Below are 18,392 nucleotides of genomic sequence, written 5' to 3'. Positions count from 1 at the left end.
GCAAGTGAAATGGTGAAAAACGAGTCTGTGGGTTCTGTTTGAGAAGCCCCTTGTGCATATGTCATGCTGTTTAAAATATCTTAAAATGTTCTCTCTCTCTTTTTTTTAACTAGGTTAGGAATCTCTAGATGTTACTATATTATTCAGTGTGAAATCCTGTGCAAAAAGCCATACTCGTTGCAGAATTTTTAGTTGATAACACTCCAAGAACACTTCTCACAGTGTTGTACTGAGACGTGATGTGAGATGACAGTAGATAGGAAATCTTTGGAATAAGAATAGCTCACTTTTTTTCTAGCCTTGAATGGAAAGGACACATTTAAAACAAACTGCCTATAGAGCATCATCCTGTCAGAACTGAGCATATAATAGGCCTTCAATAAATGCATAATGAATATGGTGAAAATGTAATTAACTCTATAAAAGTAGCTGTAGTATGTTCTGGCATAAATTTCTCACATTTCTGTTATACTAAGCCTGAAGTAAGGACATTCCATATTATTGACAGACAGAAGGTACATGATAGACAGAGAAAGGTATTGGGTGTCTTTATAGGATGTGGGTTTGTACACAACCTCATGCAGATGGTTGGATCTCTTATGTTATATAAAAGTGAAATCATTAATTCTCTTCTTGTTGGCAGGAATAGATTTTTATGGAATACTTCCATAGTTTCTTCATCCATTTTCAGTGATTCCTTGTAGCTTTATTTTTTAGAGAAATGTCTTATCCAGATACATGAAGTCTTGATAAATGAAGAAATATAATTTCATATTCTTTTTATAATGCTTTTTTAATCCTCTTACTCAAATTAAAGTAATATTATATGCTAGAATCAATTGGTGAAAACAATTTAGACTAATATGCTTTCTATATCTGATAAACTATAAATAGATGCAATTTCAAGTCCTTAAAAATTATGTATAGAGATAATCCTAGAAATGTCTGGTCTACTAATAGGATTTCTTAGACTTGACTTGAAATTTCTATTCCTATTTTAGAAAATTCTTGCTTAAGTTGAACTGTATTTAAAATAATTAACATGGACTTGGCTCAATAAGTGTTTAACACTGGCTTCTGTTAATTTTTGTAATAATCTAATGGCAGTTAAACAATTGTGGTTAATTTGTTCATTCAGGAAATGTTTGTAGCCTTATGGAAGCCTGGAGCCACGTAACAGATTCATTTCTGTATCCTCAATATCAAACACAATGTTAAATGTATAATAGGACATCAAATAATAATTACCAATGGAACAACAAGGAAAGCTAACAACTCTAAATACTATTATTGATCTCACTTTGCAGTTGAGAAAATTGTTGCTTAGAATTCAAGAATATACCTAAGACTGACATTTAGGAAGAGGCAGAGCTTAGGGGGCTTCCCTGGTGGCTCAGACAGTAAAGAATCTGCTTGCAATGCAGGAGACCTGGGTTCGATCCCTGGGTCAGAGAAGGAAATGGCAACTCACTCCAGTGTTCTTACCTGGAGAATTCATGGACAGAGGAGCCTGATGGACTACAGTCCATAGGGTTGCAAAGAGTCGGACACAACTGAGTGATTAACACACACACAGAGCTTAGGTAGTCTAATGTTAGAGCTTATACATGTAACTTTCCTTGCCCCTAATCTTTTAAAAGTTAAAATTTACATATAGTAAAATTTCTTCTTAGTGTACAGTTCTGTGAGTTTTGACAAACACATGGTATCCTCACCACCACACAGGTTATAAGACAGTTCTATCACAGCAAAAAATTTCCCCATGTGGAGTCAATCCTTTTCCCTACTTCCAGTTCCTGGAAATTGCTGATATATTTTCTCTTTCTATTGTTTACCTTTTCTAGGATGTCATATAAATGAAATCATGCAGTTTGTAGCCTTTTGAGTCTGATTCACCCAATAATGTACTTAGTAGTGCACTGGAGATCTATTCATGTTGTCCTGTGTTCCAGTAGTTTGGTTTTTTGTTGCTGAATAGTATTCCATTGCATGATGGGTCCAGTTTGTTGATACATTCATCCCTTGAGGGATATTTGTGTTGTTTCTAGCTTTTAGCAATAGGAGTAAAGGTGCTATAAATATTTGCAGAACAGGTTTTTTGTTTTCAACTAGGCGAATGCCTATGAGTGGTATTTCTGGATCGTATGGAAAGTATATGTTTAACTTTATAAAAAAAACTCCATTGTTTTCCATTCCATTTCATAATTTTATATTCTCAAAAGTTCTATATGAGATTTCCAGTCACTCATATCCTTATGGTTGGGATATTATTATTATTAGCCATTTTCATAGATGTGTAGTGATAACTCATGTTGGGAGATAAGTTTCCATTGGTGTCTTGCATATGCTATGAGCAGGGCAGAGCCACAAAACAGCCTTTTGTTTTGGATTTCAAGGGTGTTTGTATGACAGCCTTGGAAGTTAGTGTCTCCCTCCAGAGCACAGAGGGTATTTGTTTGCTATCCAGTCTAGTAAAGTAATGTCTCTCTTCAGGGCAAATCTTAGGCAAATTTATTGCAAATGATAGAGGCTTTCCAAACTTGGTGTTCCCTGGCTGTGACATAAACCCAACACATGCATGGAATCTCTCGGGGCCTGCCTCTGTGCTGCCCCTTTGATACTTGGAGGTACTGTGAGTAATAAATTGTCCTTTGTCTCTGACCCAGAAGTCTTGCATCTTTGCCAACGTCTATAAAACAGTAGCAGACAAACTTGTTATTGTGCAAATAGGGTCAAATCATAGATCCTTCATAGGTTTGAACAGCCCGTTTGGCTTTCATTTGCATTTCCCTGACAACTAATGACACGGCGTATTTTCATGTAGTTGTATTCTGTAAGACATCTTTGTAGGGTTGTAAAAATTTTTGCCTACTTTCATGGAATTGTTTATTATTCTTGAGATTTGAAAGTTATGTTGATATTCTGAATATGAGTTACCTTTTAGGTATGTACTTTAAAAATATTTTCTCCTAGTTTTGTGGCTTGAGTTTTTATTCTCTTTACAATATCCCTCAAAGAACAGATTCTTAATTAAATGCTATCCACCTTATCAAGTATTGCTTTTATGAACTGTGCTTTTGGTATCATATCTAAACCTTTCTACTGTGTTTTATTCTAGAAATTGTAAAGTTATGAATTTTGCATTTAGTTGTTGTTGTTCAGTTGCTCAGTCACGTCCGACTCGTTGTGACCTCATAAACTGTAGCACACCAGGCTTCCTTGTCCTTCACTATCTCCCCAAGTTTGCTCAAACTTTGCATTTAGAGCTATGCTCTATATTGAGTTAATTTTTTACATGATGTAAGGTATGAATGAAGACCTCTCCCCATATGGGTATCTGATAATTCCTATACCATTTGTTAAAATGACTACTCTTTCTCCATTGCTTGTTTTGATAACATTGTCAGAAATCTGTTATCTATATGTGTGTGGGTCTATTTCTGGACTCCATTTCCCCCCTTAATCTGTATTTGTATTCTTTCTCTAATAACGCACTGTCTTGATTGCTATAGCATTATGGTCTTGAAGTCAGGTGAGTATTTGACTTATATTTTCAAAAACTGCTTTGCTAATCTAGTTTGTTTCCATATAGTTTTAAATTAGGCTTATTGATTATTACAAAAAACTTTGTTGAGAATTTCATTAGAATTGTGTTGAATCCATAGATCAGTTTGGAGACAATAATATGCTAATAATACTGTATTTTAAAATCTACTAACATGGTGTACCACATCATTTATTTAGTTCTTATTTTTTTCCATCTGTTTTGTAGTTTCCAGAATACAGGTTTTATATATATTTTGTTAGATTTATACCTAAATATTTCCCTTTTCTTAGATGTAATGGGAAATAGTATATCTATAATGTTCATTTTCCAATTGCTACTTGCTAATATATAAAAATGTCACTGATTTTTGCATATAATCTTGAATTTTACAACCTCCTTGAACTCAATGATGAGTTCTAATAACTTTTTAAAATAGCTATTTTTGACTTTTCCTTGCAGATAATATCAGAGAAATAAGTTTCATTTATTCCTTTTCAATGTCCATGTCTATTATTTCTTTTTCTTGACTAATTAATGGTGAAAGTGGGTATCTTTGTCTCAGTCCTGGGCTTGGTGGATAAGCTTTGTCTTTCACTGTTATTTAGTATTAGTTAGGTGTAACTTTCTGTAGATACTCTTTATTGTATTGAAGAAATTTGTTTCTGGTCCAATTTGTTAAGAATTTTTAATCAAAATGGGTATTTAATTCTGTCAAATGAAAATTTGCATCTATTGAATTGATCATATGAGTGTTTAATTTTTGAATATTGAACCCATCTTGCATACTTGGATAAAAGTTACTCAGTCATGATATACTATTCTTTTCATATATTGCTGGATTTTATTTGCTAATATTTTGTTGAGGAATTTTTTTCATCAGTTTACATAAGGGATATTAATATATAGTTTTCTCACAGTATCTTTGGTTTTGGTATCTGGGTAATGCTGGCCTCATAAAATGAGCTGTGGAATGTTTCTCCTTTTTCATAATCTGGAAAAATTTGTATTAAATTTTTTCTTAAATGTTTGCTAGAATTTTCTATAGAGATCAGCTGAATTTTGGATTTTTGTTGTTAGACAATTTTGAAATACAAATTCCATTTCTTTAGGGTATATAGAATTATTCAAAATGTCTATCTTTTTCTTGAGTGACTTTTGGCAGTTTGGCTTCTCAAGAAGTTTTGTTTTTTCATTTCATTTGGGTTAAATTTGTGGGCATAGTTTTTTCATTTTTTTAGTGTTGGTAGTATTTATGCTAGTTCTCCATTGTTTCCTGATATTGGTAATTTTCATCTTCATTTTTTTTTGCAATGGTCTGTCTGAGTAGAGGACTTTCTATACGTCTATATATTTTTCAAAGAACAAGTTTTGGGTTTCATTAATTTTTCCCTATTGTTTTTCTGTTCTTAGTTGTATTGATTTGTTTCTATTATTTATTATTTCTTCCTTCTGCTTGCTTTGAGTATTAGTTGTCTTTTTTTCTAATATAATCATTTAATGGATACATTTTTCTAGGCACTACTTTGTCTACACCTAAAAATATTATATATATTTATTTTCATTGTATTAAAATATTTCTTAATTTACCTTTGATTTCTGTCTTGATGCATTGTTTATTTAAAAGTGTATAGTTTAGTTTACAAATGTTGGGAATATTCTAGATAACTTTCTGTTACCAGTTTCTGGTTTAATTCAGTTGTGGCCTGAGCATTTTTAGTTTTAAGATATTAAAGTTTGTGTTTTGTCATCTTGACCTGTTCTAACTTGTTGAATGTTTCGTGTGTACTTGAAAAGACTATGTATTTTGCTGTTGTTGGGTACAGTGTTCTATAAATTACTTCAAACTGTTTGATGCTATTTCAGATTTTCTATATACTTATTTTTATAACGATTTTGTCTACGTATTTTCTTCTGTTGGTTACTGAGACAGTAGTATTAAAGCCTTCAACTCTGCTTGTGGAATTGGCTCTTTTTCTCTTTTCTGTTCTTCAAATTTTGCTTCATGTAGTTTGAAGCTCTATTGTTAAATACGTACACACTTTAGAAATATATGTCTCCTTGGTGAGTTGACCTATTGATCATTATATATTACACCTTTTTGTATCCCTGGCAGTATTTCTTGACCTAAAGTCTACTTTGATGTTAATGTAGCTACTCCAGCTTTCTTTTGATTAGTGTTGGCATGACATGTTTTTTTTTTTTATTCTTTAACTTTAAACCTATCCTTATCTTTATAGTGGGATTCTTGTATGTGGCATATAATTGGGTCCTGCTTTTTTATCCAGTTTGACAATCTTTTAGTTTTATTTGGTGTGTTTAGACTATTTGCATTTATTGTAATTATCGATAATGAACTAAGGTCTGTCATTTTGTTAGACTGTTTCCTATTTGTTTCCTCTATTCTTTGTTTCTTCTATCTTGTTTTCTTCTGCATTCTTTTGGATTGAATATTTTTGTTATTCCATTTTAACTCCACTATGGACTCATTATTTTTATCTCTTAAAAGAAAGTTTAATGATCATCATAAGATTTTACAACATACAGTTTTAGTTAATTGCAGCCTATCCTGAAATAATACTGTACTACTTCAGTGATAGGTGATATTACAACAGTAAGCTCCAAATTCTTTCTTCTCATCCTTCACTTTTTGCTACTACCTATATTACTTTTACATATTCAGTAATATTCAATATGCTGATACAGTTTTATTTAGTTGGCTATCTCCTAGAATAATTAAAATAAGAATTCTATATTTACCTCATTTATGTTGTTTGAAGAACTCTTTAACTTTTCTTGTGCATATATGTAGCTAACAAATTATCTGAGTTGTTGTTTGTCTGAAAAATATTTAGTTTCGAAATACATTTTAGATAGGTAAAGAATTCTGAGTTGACATTTATTTTTCTTTCAGCACTTTAATGTTGCCATTTCACTGTCTTGTAGTTTGCATAGCTTTCATATGAGAAATATGCTATAATTATTACTTTTGTTTCTCTGCATATAATATAATGTGTCTTAACCCCCGCTCCCTTAACTGGGTGCCTTAGAGACTTTATCTTTGGTTTTCAGAAGCATATATCTGGGTGTGTGTGTATGTGTTTCTATGAATACTGTATATGTGTATGTTTTTCTGGCATTCATTTTTACTGGTGTTCTCTGTCCTTCTTGTGTCTGTGGTTTAGTGAGTTTCATTAGTTTTGGAAAATTCTTGACCATCACCTCCTCAAACATTTTTTCTCATCCATTCTCTCTTGCTCTTATTGGTATTCCAGTTATATAATTATTAGCCTAGTTGATATCATCCCATAGCTTTTGAATGTTCTTTTTCTTTCCTTCATTCTTTTTTTCCTTTGTATTTCAGTTTGGGTAGTAGTATTTAATGACATAGTCTTCAAGTTGACTACTATTTTCTTTGACTGTATGAAGTCTGGTGATGAGCCAATCAAAAATATGTTTCAGTGTCTGTTGCCTTGTTTTTCATTTCTAACATTTTGATTTGATTAAAAATTATTTCAGTCTCTTTGATGAAATTCCTCAACAATTCATGCATATTTCTCCCCTTTTCAACTATTAATGTGTTTTTAGCATATTAGTCATAGTACTTTTAAATTCCTTGTGATCCCTCTAACCTGTGAGTTGTATCTGAGTTTCATTTTCTTGATTGCTTTGTGTCTTGACAGTGTAATTTTTCCCTTCTGCTTTATTGCTTTTCTTATATTTTTGACTGAGAATTGAACATCATATGTAGGGGAAGTAAATGGTGTTTCTGCCTAGAAGTAGATTAGCCTTTTTTAATGCTGGGCCTTTAGTGTGAAGGTGTTGAGTGATTTAGTCAGAATTTGAGCTGGGCTTGGATTTTGCTGTTTTTATTGTTTATCTCCTTGTAGTATAGCCTTCAAAATGAAGTGAAAGTCACTCAGTCGTATCCAGCTCTTTGTGACCCCACGGACTATACAGTCCATGGAATTCTCTAGGCCAGAATACTGGAATGCGTAGCTGTTTCCTTCTCCAGGGGATCTTCCCAACCCAGGGATAGAACCCAGGTCTTCTGCATTGCAGGAAGATTCTTTTCCAGCTGAGTCACAAGGGAAGCATAACATTCAAAACCCTCTATTATTACATTGTATTTAGGGCTCAGACATGTTTGCTACAGAGTTGGTCATTATCTGCTCCATCTTTAGCATTGAGCCTCTTATTGCCTGCAGCTCAGAGAGGGTCTCTCTTTGCGGGATGCTGGCCCTTTCCCAGAAGGAGCCTGATGCTATTCAGTACTTGGTGTTTGCTCGTATGGTGTGGTTATGTTGGAAGTCTCTGTCCCCTGCTGTTCTGGAGCAGCCAAGGTCTTAGGCAGGTGATATGTTCCTGTGTCTTGGGTTAGGGCCTTCTCAGTTATCTTGCCCCTCCCTCAGAGTTAGGGGATTTTCACATGTCTGACCCCAGGACTTCTTTCTACCTCTTCCCCAGAGGTGGTAATTTTTATTCTGTTCTATTCATCACCTTCATGTGTCTCTACCTAAGGTCTGAGGGTGATGGGATTTGCTGCCCTTTCCCAAGCGGCTTGTGGCTTTTATTCTACAGTGGAAAGATGAGAGAGGAATCCTGGTGAGGCGTCTGATTTTTTCTATAGCAGCTGCTCTTCCCCTCCTCCAGAACCATACCATGAGGGAAGCTTTCTCCACCCCTTGCCCTGCCTGCCCTGCTCTGCTCATGCTTGTGAGTACCAGGTGACTTCTGTGGAGCCAAGCCTCTCAGTGGGTTTCAATTTCCCTGGGGTTTGTGGCTCCTGTGGGCTCTCTACTCTTGTGCCAGTACACACTTGATCTTTAGAAATTCTTTGAAAATATTATCTTAATTTTTCTTGCCAGCTAATATGAATCCAGCATTTACCCCAGGCAAGCAAATGCTTGTGCTCTTTCTCCCACTGAAAGAAGTTTTCTTTTTGTAACTTTTGGATTAGCTGTTTTCCTTATGACCTCAGCTCTCTAATAAGTTTCAAAATGTGTACTTTTACATATTATGTAGATTTCATTTTTATTTAAAGAGTGATAGCATCATTTCCATTTGTTTTACATTCTAAGTGGAAGCTAGAACACTTAACACTCTTACTCTAAAATTAAGCTGGACATTCTCGTTAATTTGGGTAACATGTTTGGGCTGGGAGATACACGTACAAATAAAATATTGTTCTTCCTTTAAGGAGTTTCCTAATGTCTAAGAGATAGTTACATGTAAGAGGTCCCATTTTAAAAAATTGTGGAAAATTAGAACAATTAGCAACATGGTAACTTTTGAGATGGTTTTGCCAGGAGTGATCAGAGGAGGTTCCACAGAGCCTACGATATAGGACTGCAAACTTTAGGAATGAGTTATAATTTAACAAATGAATGGAGAGAGAAAAGCATTCCATTTGAAGGAATGACATGAACACAGATGTGTGGACAAGCATGACATTTTCAGGGATGGATCATAAGGCAAGGCTAGAAGCATAGGCTGCAATTGGGAAAGCCTTTTATGTGTGTGTTAAGGGTTTAGCTTTTATCTTGTAAGTAGCTGGGACTCTCAAAGAGCTCTTAATGAAGCGTGATACCAACAGAACTCCATTTTAGAAGGATAACTGTGGCATCAGTTTCCAGACTACGTTGGAGGAAAGGATATGTGTTAGAGAGCTATCATGTTGTTCAGTCGTTCAGTTGTGTCCAACTCTTTGTGACCTCATGGACTGCAGTATGCCAAGTTCCTCTGTCCTTCACCATCTCCCAGAGCTTGCTCAAATGCATGTCCATTGAGTCAGTGATGACATTTAACCATCTCATCCTCTGTTGTCCCCTTAACCTCCTGCCTTCAATCTTTCCTAGCATCAGGGTCTTTTCTAATGAGTCAGTTCTTCACATCAGATGGCCAAAGTATTGGAGTTTCAGCTTCAGCATCAGTCCCTCCAATGAATATTTAGTACTGATTTCCTTTAAGATGGACTGTTTTTTTTTTTTCTCCTTGCATTCCAAGGGACTCTCAAGAGTCTTCTCCAACACTACAGTTCAAAGCATCAGTTGTTTAGTGATCAGCCTCCTTTATGGTCCAACTCTCACATCCATACATGACCACTGGAAAAACCATAGCTTTGAGTAGACAGACCTTTATTGACAAAGTAATGTCTCTGCTTTTTAATACTCTGTCTAGGTTTATCATAGCTTTTCTTCCAAGGGGCAAGTGTCTTTTAATTTAATGGCTATAATCACCATCTGCAGTGATTTTAGAGACCAAGAAAAAAAGCCTGTCCTTGTTTCCATTGTTTCTCCATCTATTTGCCATGAAGTGATGGGACCAGATGCCATGATCTTACTTAGTTGAATATTGAATTTTAAGCTAGTTTTTTCACTCTCCTGTTTCACCTTCATCAAGAGGCTCTTTAGTTCCTCTTCACTTTCTGCCAGAAGGGTGGTGTTATCGGCACATCTGAGGTGATTGATATTTCTCCTGGAATCTTGATTCCAGCTTCTGCTTCATCCAGCCTGGCATTTTGCATGATATACTCCGCATTTAAGTTAAATAAGCAAAGTGACAATATAGAGTCCTGATGTACTCCTTTTTCACTTTTGAATCAGTCTATTGTTCCATATACGGTTCTAACTGTGGTTTCTTGACCCGCATACAGGTTTTGCAGGAGACAGGTAAGGTGGTCTGGTATTCCTCTCTCTTTAAGAATTTTCTACAGTTTGCTGTGACCACACAGTCAAAGGTTTTAAGTAGTCAATGAAGCAGAAGTAGATGTTTTTATGGAATTCTCTTACTTTTTCTATGATCCAACGGATGTTGGCAATTTGATCTCTGGTTCCTCTGCCTTTTCTAAATCCAGCTTGAACTTCTGGAAGTTCTCGGTTCATGTACTGTTGAAGTCTCATGTGGAAAATTTTGAGCATAACTTCGCTAGCATGTGTTCAGTTCAGTCGCTCAGTCGTGTCCAACTCTTTGTGACCCCATGAACTGCAGCACGCCAGGCCTCCCTGTCTATCACCAACTCCCAGAATTTACCCAAACTCATGTCCATTGAGTCAATGATGCCATCCAGCCATCTCATCCTCTGTCGTCCCCTTCTCCTCCTGCCATCAATCTTTCCCAGCACCATGGTCTTTTCAAATGAGTCAGCCCTTCGCATCAGGTGGCCAGAGTATTGGAGTTTCAGCTTCAACATCAGTCCTTCTAGGACTGATCTCCCTTAGGATGGACTGGTTGGATCTCATTGCAGTCCAAGGGACTGTCAAGAGTCTTCTCCAACACCACAGTTCAGAAGCATCAGTTCTTTGGCACTCAGCTTTCTTTACAGCCCAACTCTCACATTCATGCATGAGTACTGGAAAAACCACAGCCTTGACTAGACAGAGCTTTGTTGACAAAGTAATGTCTCTGCTTTTTCATATGCTATCTAGGTTGGTCATAACTTTCCTTCCCAGGAGTAAGCATCTTTTAATTTCATGACTGCAGTCACCATCTGCAGTGATTTTGGAGCCCCCCAAAATAAAGTCAGCCACTGTTTCCCCATCTGTTTGCCATGAAGTGATGGAACCGGATGCCATGATCTTAGTTTTCTGAATGTTGAGCTTTAAGCCAATGTTTGCACTCTGCTCTTTCACTTTCATCAAGAGGCTCTTTAGTTCTTCTTCAGTTTCTGCATAAGGGTGGTTTCATCTACATATCTGAGGTTACTGATATTTCTCTCTGCAATCTTGATTCCAGCCTGTGCTTCTTTCAGCCCAGCATTTCTCATGATGTACTCTGCATATAAGTTAAATAAGCAGGGTGACAATATACAGCCTTGACGTACTCCTTTTCCTATTTGGAATCAGTCTGTTGCTAGCATATGAACTGTGTACAATTGTGTGGTAATTTGAACATTCTTTAGCATTGCCTTTCTTTGGGATTGAAATGAAAACAGACTTTTTCCAGTCCTGTAACCACTGCTGAGTTTTCCAAATTTGCTGGCATGTTGCATGCAGCACTTTAACAGCATCATCTTTTAGGATTTGAAATAGCTCAGCTGGAATTCCATCACCTCAACTAGCTTTATTCCTAGTGATGTTTCCTAAGGCCCATTTGACTTTGCACTTCAAGATATCTGACTCTAGGTGAGTGATCACACCTTTGTGGTTATTTGGGTCATTAAGATCTTTTTTGTAGGTTCTTTTGTGTATTCTTGCCACCTCTTCTTAATATCTTCTGCTTCTGTTAGGTCCATACTGTTTCTGTCCTTTATTGTGCCCATTTTTCATGAAATGTTCCCTTAGTATCTCTAATTTTCTTGAAGAAATCTCTTGTCTTTTCAATTCTATGGTTTTCCTCAATTTCTTTTCATTGTTCTGTTAGAAAGTCTTTCTTGTCTCTCCTTGCTATTCTTTGGAATTCCACTTTCAGATGGGTATGTCTTTCCTTTTCTCCTTTGCCTTTTGCTTCTGTTCTTTTCTCAGCTATTTGTGAGGCCTCCTCAGACAACCATTTTGACTTTTTTCATTTCTTTTTATTGTGGATGGATTTGATCACCACCTCCTGTACAATGTTATGAACCTCCATCAATAGTTCTTTGGGCACTCTATCAGATCCAATCCCTTGAATCTATTTATCATTTCCACTGTATAATCATAAGGGGTTTGATTTAGATCATATCTGAATAGCCTAGTGGTTTTCTCTATTTTCTTCAATTTAAGTCTGAATCTGGCAATTAAGGAGTTTATGATCTGAGCCACAGTCAGCTCCCAGTCTTGTTCCTGCTGACTGTATAGCGCTTCTCCATCTTCAGCTTCAAATAATATAATCAATCTGATTTTTGTATTGACAATCTGGTGATGTTCCCGTTTAGAGTCATCTCTTGTGTTGTTGGAAGAGGGTGTTTGCTATGACCAGCATGTTCTCTTGGCAAAACTCTGTTAGTCTTTGCCTTGCTTCATTTTTTACTCCAAGGCCAAATTTGCGTGTTACTCCAGGAATCTCATGATTTCCTACTTTTGCATTAAAGTCTGCTATATTGAAAAAGACATCTTTTTTGGTGTATTTCTAGAAGGTCTTGAAGGTCTTCATAGTACCGTTCAACTTCAGCTACTTTGGATTAGTGGTTGGGGTATAGACTTGGATTACTGTGATATTGAATACTTTGCCTTGGAAATGAACAGAGATTATTTTGTCATTTTTGAGATTGCACCCAAGTACTGCATTTTGGACTCTGTTGACTATGAGGTCTAATCCATTTCTTCTAAGAGATTCTTGCCCACAATAGTAGATATAATGGTCGTCTGAATTAAATCCAGTTTTCATAGTAGCTGGTAAGAAGAAACAATGTGTATGACAATGTGAATGCATAAAAAGAAATGATTGTCCTTATTTTGACATTACTTCCCCTGAAAGGCCTCTCAACTAAAGAGAGTCATTGCCAAGCTTGTAGCGGGGTATTGGGGTACCACCTTATTACTGCTAGGCAGAGGCAGTAACATCCAGTTCCAATTACATCCAGAAAAACATCCAGTTTTTCTCTTGGCCTCCTTAGTCCTTGAAAGGGTGCTCCTCACTAATGCTGGGTTAAATGAGAGATTCATCTGACATAGAGTTGAAGGTAGCCTTGATGATGGTGAGAATCCTGTCTGCACTAGACCTTCCTCTGACACCACCCCAGTGGAGAGGGGCAGGGGTGCCTCATTACTCCAGGAGGGGTACAGACTCCCCATGAGCCCTCCACTGATACTGTGGGGGCACAAGATACTTATAACCGGCCATCAAGGATGAAAGTTCCGGATTCCTCCTCAGCCTTCTCTGGCACCCCCTAGTGGGGATATTGGTGTGCGTGCATGCTTGGTCGCTTCAGTCATGTAGGACTCTCTGAGACCCCATGGACCATGGCCTCCCAGGCTCCTCTGTCCATGGGATTCTCCAGGCAAGAATACTGGAGTGGGTTGCCATTTCCTTCTCCAAATATGACCTGAGACAAGCCAAAACGATCCTCATTAAAGCTTAGTGAGGATGGAAGTCTAGGTTGCCTACTTGGCCTTTGCTGGCATGATTGAGCATGGGGGACACAGTTTTCCTGTGCTATTTGACTAGAGTATAATATTTATTGTTTAAAACTTTTCTGTTTTGGTATTCTAACCCTTTCCTGGCACTTTGCACAGAGAGAGCAGGCGTCTCTTGAGTTTTGTGTCCTTGCTTATTGGTGTTTCTGGGTTGCCACCTTCTTCAGCTTCAAGTCTGCGATACATGAGGCAGAAGAACCCAGGAAACTCACCACCGTGTTGTTCCTTGAGTCTTGTGGTCCCTAGCTGGTTTGCCTTCTTCTTGAGACCTTTCAATCTTCTAATATTTGTTTTATATACATTGCCCAGAGTTTTGAGTTGTACTTGGAGGGAAGAATAGGGAAAAGTATATCTATTCTATCTTCTTGGAAGTAAAAATCTTCAAATTAGCTGTTTTTAACATTGTGACTTTAATGTCCACCCAATTCTCTCTATTTCACAGTGAAAATAAGAGGAATAGAAAAAATGATAAAGGGGCAAATGTTTGTGTAGATAGTATAGGGAGAAATATTCCTCTATAAAGAGATGTATGATGGCCTTCCTCAGTAAACCAAATATTATTGAATCCCTACCATGTACAAAGCACTGGGGGAATGGACCCACCTACACAAGCATACGCTATGGACCACTCCTTCAGATTGTTGAAATGTTTATATCATTTGTTTAATAGGTTACAGAAGATTCAGAAATGTTTTCAATGCCCTGACTCTTTGGTTGCAGTGGGAGTTGACAATGCAGCAGAAATGAGAATGAGATAGTCTGTTACCCCAAAGCGCTCATTACTTTATAGATGGAGGAGCATTACTGAGTTATCTCTAGAGAACTTCCATCTTTCTCCCTCTCCCTGATGAGATGGAGTCCGCTAATTTACTTCAGATGCCTTATAGCCAATGAACAAAAGCTCTTATTCCTCTTTTTCGTCAAATTATTTAAATGCCCTCAGGACTGTCTTAAACTGGGATAAGGGACTGGACTCTCAGCTTCATGAATGTTAAAAGCCTATTTTGGGGAGGGATTTTACCTGCCAGTTAATAGTCTTAAATTATTGTCATGTGCTCAGTTTTTCCTTTATACCAGAGAATCACATCAGCTTCAGCATATGGGCTTCTTTGCAGTCTACTAGAGAGATGTATTTGGAGATACCGTAGGAGAAGGCAGCATTTTAATCAGTGATTTATATGCACTTTTTAAAAAGCCTTGTCAAGCCTGCATTTCCCATTTAACCTTGAATTCTTTTCATAACGTTGTATCTTGATTTCATGCTTTTTAATGTGCCATATTTTTCTCCACAATAGATTTTAAGCTAAATTGGCCCAAAACAAGAGGGATGCTGAATGCTTTTTGTAACCATGGAAACATTTCTGGGCACTTGCTGAAGACCTGGTTGCCAATAGTAATGCAACAGAGAAAATAGATACACTTCATTTAGCAGTTGCCTATGATTAAGAGACAGATAGAGTCCTTATAGTGCCATCTCAAGATAGGCTTTTTAGTTAAAAGACCCAAATCCAAAACAGCAACTTCTCAGTCTCGAAGCAGTTATGACACCTTTGATATGTGATGGGAAGGAGTTCTAATTGCATTTAAAAATCATCTTTGTTTACAGTTTTTCACCTCGTACTTTTTTTTTGAGACTGTTTTTTAACCACATGTATTTGTTTCCAAGAAATATGCTCACTGTTTCCTGAAATAGCTCGCTAATGGAATTAATGTGTTCCAAGTACACTGGCATATAGAACTTTAGAAATACTCTGGCTAGATGGAATGTATTTAAAAAATAGAACAGCAGGCTTTGAAATCATGGTGATATAATTTGACTTTTCAATCAGATTATTCTACAAGGCTAATGTAACATGGAAGAGAAAACCATACTGTGTTCTTAGTTACTCGATGATCTCAAGTTTTTATGGATTGAAGGTATTTTGTTCTGTTGATGTTCTGAGGATTACTTGTGGCATTTGAGACTAAATGGTTTTAGGCAGGAGAATGAAGTTGATTTGTAAATTATACAACCTTCATTTCTTTTTTGCTGTTGCTGCTGCTAAGTCGCTTCAGTTGTGTCCAACTCTGTGCTACCCCATAGACGGCAGCCCACCAGGCTCCCCCGTCCCTGGGATTCTCCAGGCAAGAACACTGGAGTGGGTTGCCATTTCCTTCTCCAATGCATGAAAGTGAAAAATGGAAGTGAAGTCGCTCAGTTGTGTCCGACTCCTAGCAACCCCATGGACTGCAGCCTACCAGGCTCCTCCGTCCATGGGATTTGCCAGGCAAGAGTACTGGAGTGGGTTGCCATTGCCTTCTCCATCATTTCTTTTCTAGAGGATGCCTTTCTGAACACAGAATGCTACTTTCTGCTTTCCTTTAATTGCAGCACTGGAACTTTGCTTTTTTATTGCTCAAGTGATTTCTTGAAAGCAAACCTGTCCCTGGTTAAATTTATCTTCATTTGTTAGTACAACATTATACTTCGTTTGATTGCATTTGCCACCAGGTCACTGGTTATCCAGAACTGTCCATGAAAAAGTTTGAGTATTGTGCAAAAGCTTCAGAATTTGTTTTCGAAAAGCTTTATGAAGTTAATTTTCTTGCTATGTTGACTTGCATGTTTTAGAAAAGCTGGGTGTTAGTGAACTTGCCAGTACCTGACCTCTAGAACCTTGACATTTCAGAGTCTCTAGTTTTCAGAACCTTGACAAAACCTCTAGTTTTCAGAGGTTGTTATTGTCAGTGTTACTTGTTTTTCAACTTCGTGTCATTTTAAAAGGAAATTTCAGATGTGTAACACAATTTTATATGGACAGAAGTTAGAACATATAACTTATATGAATGGTCAAATAGAGATCCAATTTTTGCCTTGATTTCTGAATATTATTATACTAGGTGGCAGAACATTTTTAATCACAAGTTTAAAGTAATAGAGCCCATTTTCTATTTTCCTCTTCTTACTACCATTAGGAACGGATTAGAGGAATTAAAGGTAAATTATGCTACAAATAAGCTTTAATTCCGTTTTCACAATTCCCGGAGAACCAGAAAATTTTCTTTAATAATGAAATTACCTGATAATTAAAAGCTCAGGAGGCTTCCTTGCCCTGAGACACACACTGTAATTGATGCAGGTGTATCTTTTTTTGCAATTATCTAGGCCAACAGGGAAGAAGCTGGAGTCAAGTAGTAACTACAATTTAATAAGAACTTTTTTCATTTATGTACCTTGATTCTTCTTGCTGAGGAAGATTCTTACCTGTGGTGTTCTCTGTGTTGTGTATTTATCTTTTAAAATGCCATGGAGAATTTATCCTCTTCTCTTCTTCCCCTCTCATCTTTCCCTTTGTTTGTTAGGTCCTGTTTCTCCCTCCCTGGTACTCTTTTCCAGTGTCCACTTTTGTGGAGAGAGAGTTTCTGAAAAGGAACCTTGCAGTGGAGTTGCTGAGATGTGGTTATAAGTTCCTCTTTTCTTCGAGCTCTTGTTAATTAGGCTAAGGGGTGGTCTAGGCCATTGTTAATGGAGCTTTTAGTGCCCTTCACATTTCCCAGTTTTAAAATTTATGAAACATTTCAGAAATATAGAAAAATATAGCACCATACAACAAACACCCACCATGTAACTTTGCCAAGTCTTCACATTTTGCTATATTTAATTCAGATTTACTTTAAGGAAGTCATCCAGGTTGGAGATCATTGGAGTCCCCTGAGGATGCCTTTAGGTTTCTCTTCTCTCCCTAGTAGGAGTAAAACAAATCTAAATTTGGGCATTATGATTCCCTCTGTGATTTTATCCTTTTGCTGCAAGTATTTGTAAATTACACGCAACATAATTTGGCATGTTTTAAAGTTTTATACAAATGGTAGAATATTGACCATATTTGATTCTGAAACTTGTTTTTGCTTCCACTCAATGTTACACTTCTAAATTGTTCAGATACATGTCTATATGGTTTATGTTAACAGCTATATAGAAATCCACTGTATTAATTAACATTCCATTTAACTGATCTGTTCTTCTATTGATCTAATTTATCTCTTCATGTGAACATCTAATTTATTTCCAAATTTTCACTACCATAACAGATAATTCTGTAATGTAAATATATCTCTGAGCACCTATACTAAAGCTTATTTAGATGGAGTATATGAAAGAGACAGCCCTATTCTGAGCCCCCTTTTTAAACATGGTAATTTCTTCTTTGATTGAGGTCACTTGAATAGATCCCCTTATTGTAGCCCCACTATTGATGGGATCCTGAATAGGAACACAATTCATGTGTTCCCGCACCACCCAGAGTTCATCTTTGGTACTCTGGATAGCATCACTGACTCAATGGACATGAATTTGAGCAAACTCCAGGAGATAGTGGAGGACAGAGAATCAAACTCCAGCAGAACTGGTGTGCTGTAGTTCATGGGGTTCCAAAGAGTTGGACATGACTTGTGAACTGAACAACAACAACTCTAGATTAAAATCAACACAGTTTATAAGAGAGAAACTAGTGACAATACAGTCAGGAGAAAACCACTGTACCATTTCATTTGAAGTTTGGTTTTTCTTTTATGAAAAGGAAATTGGAGATAATCATTAGGATCTGTGCTTGTTTTTAAACTATCTTCTCTCAGTTCAAATCCATTCTTTCATATCTTGCTTTGAATGTTAAGGCTGGAATTCTGCAAACTACAGTTTGCCTTTGCTTGGGGGCATTCTCTGATTTTGTGACAAAAGGACTATGGGGAGATGGAAGTAGGGAGAAAGGGCTTCCTTTTTCCAGCTTTTGGCTCACTGTTTCTGTTGTTGGCATCTT

General features: G+C 36.8%; 1 protein-coding gene across 1 annotated transcript in view; it reads left to right on the top strand.

Annotated features, from left to right (window-relative positions):
* The window catches only part of SYT16 (synaptotagmin 16), a 125,819-nt gene that overhangs the window by 799 nt on the left and 106,628 nt on the right, over positions 1–18,392 (top strand). The window lies entirely within an intron of this gene.

This window comes from Capra hircus, chromosome 10, assembly GCF_001704415.2.
Source record: "Capra hircus breed San Clemente chromosome 10, ASM170441v1, whole genome shotgun sequence".
Lineage (NCBI taxonomy): Eukaryota > Metazoa > Chordata > Mammalia > Artiodactyla > Bovidae > Capra > Capra hircus.
Note: the sequence above shows the minus strand (reverse complement) of the source record. Positions and strands in the feature narration are given on the sequence as shown.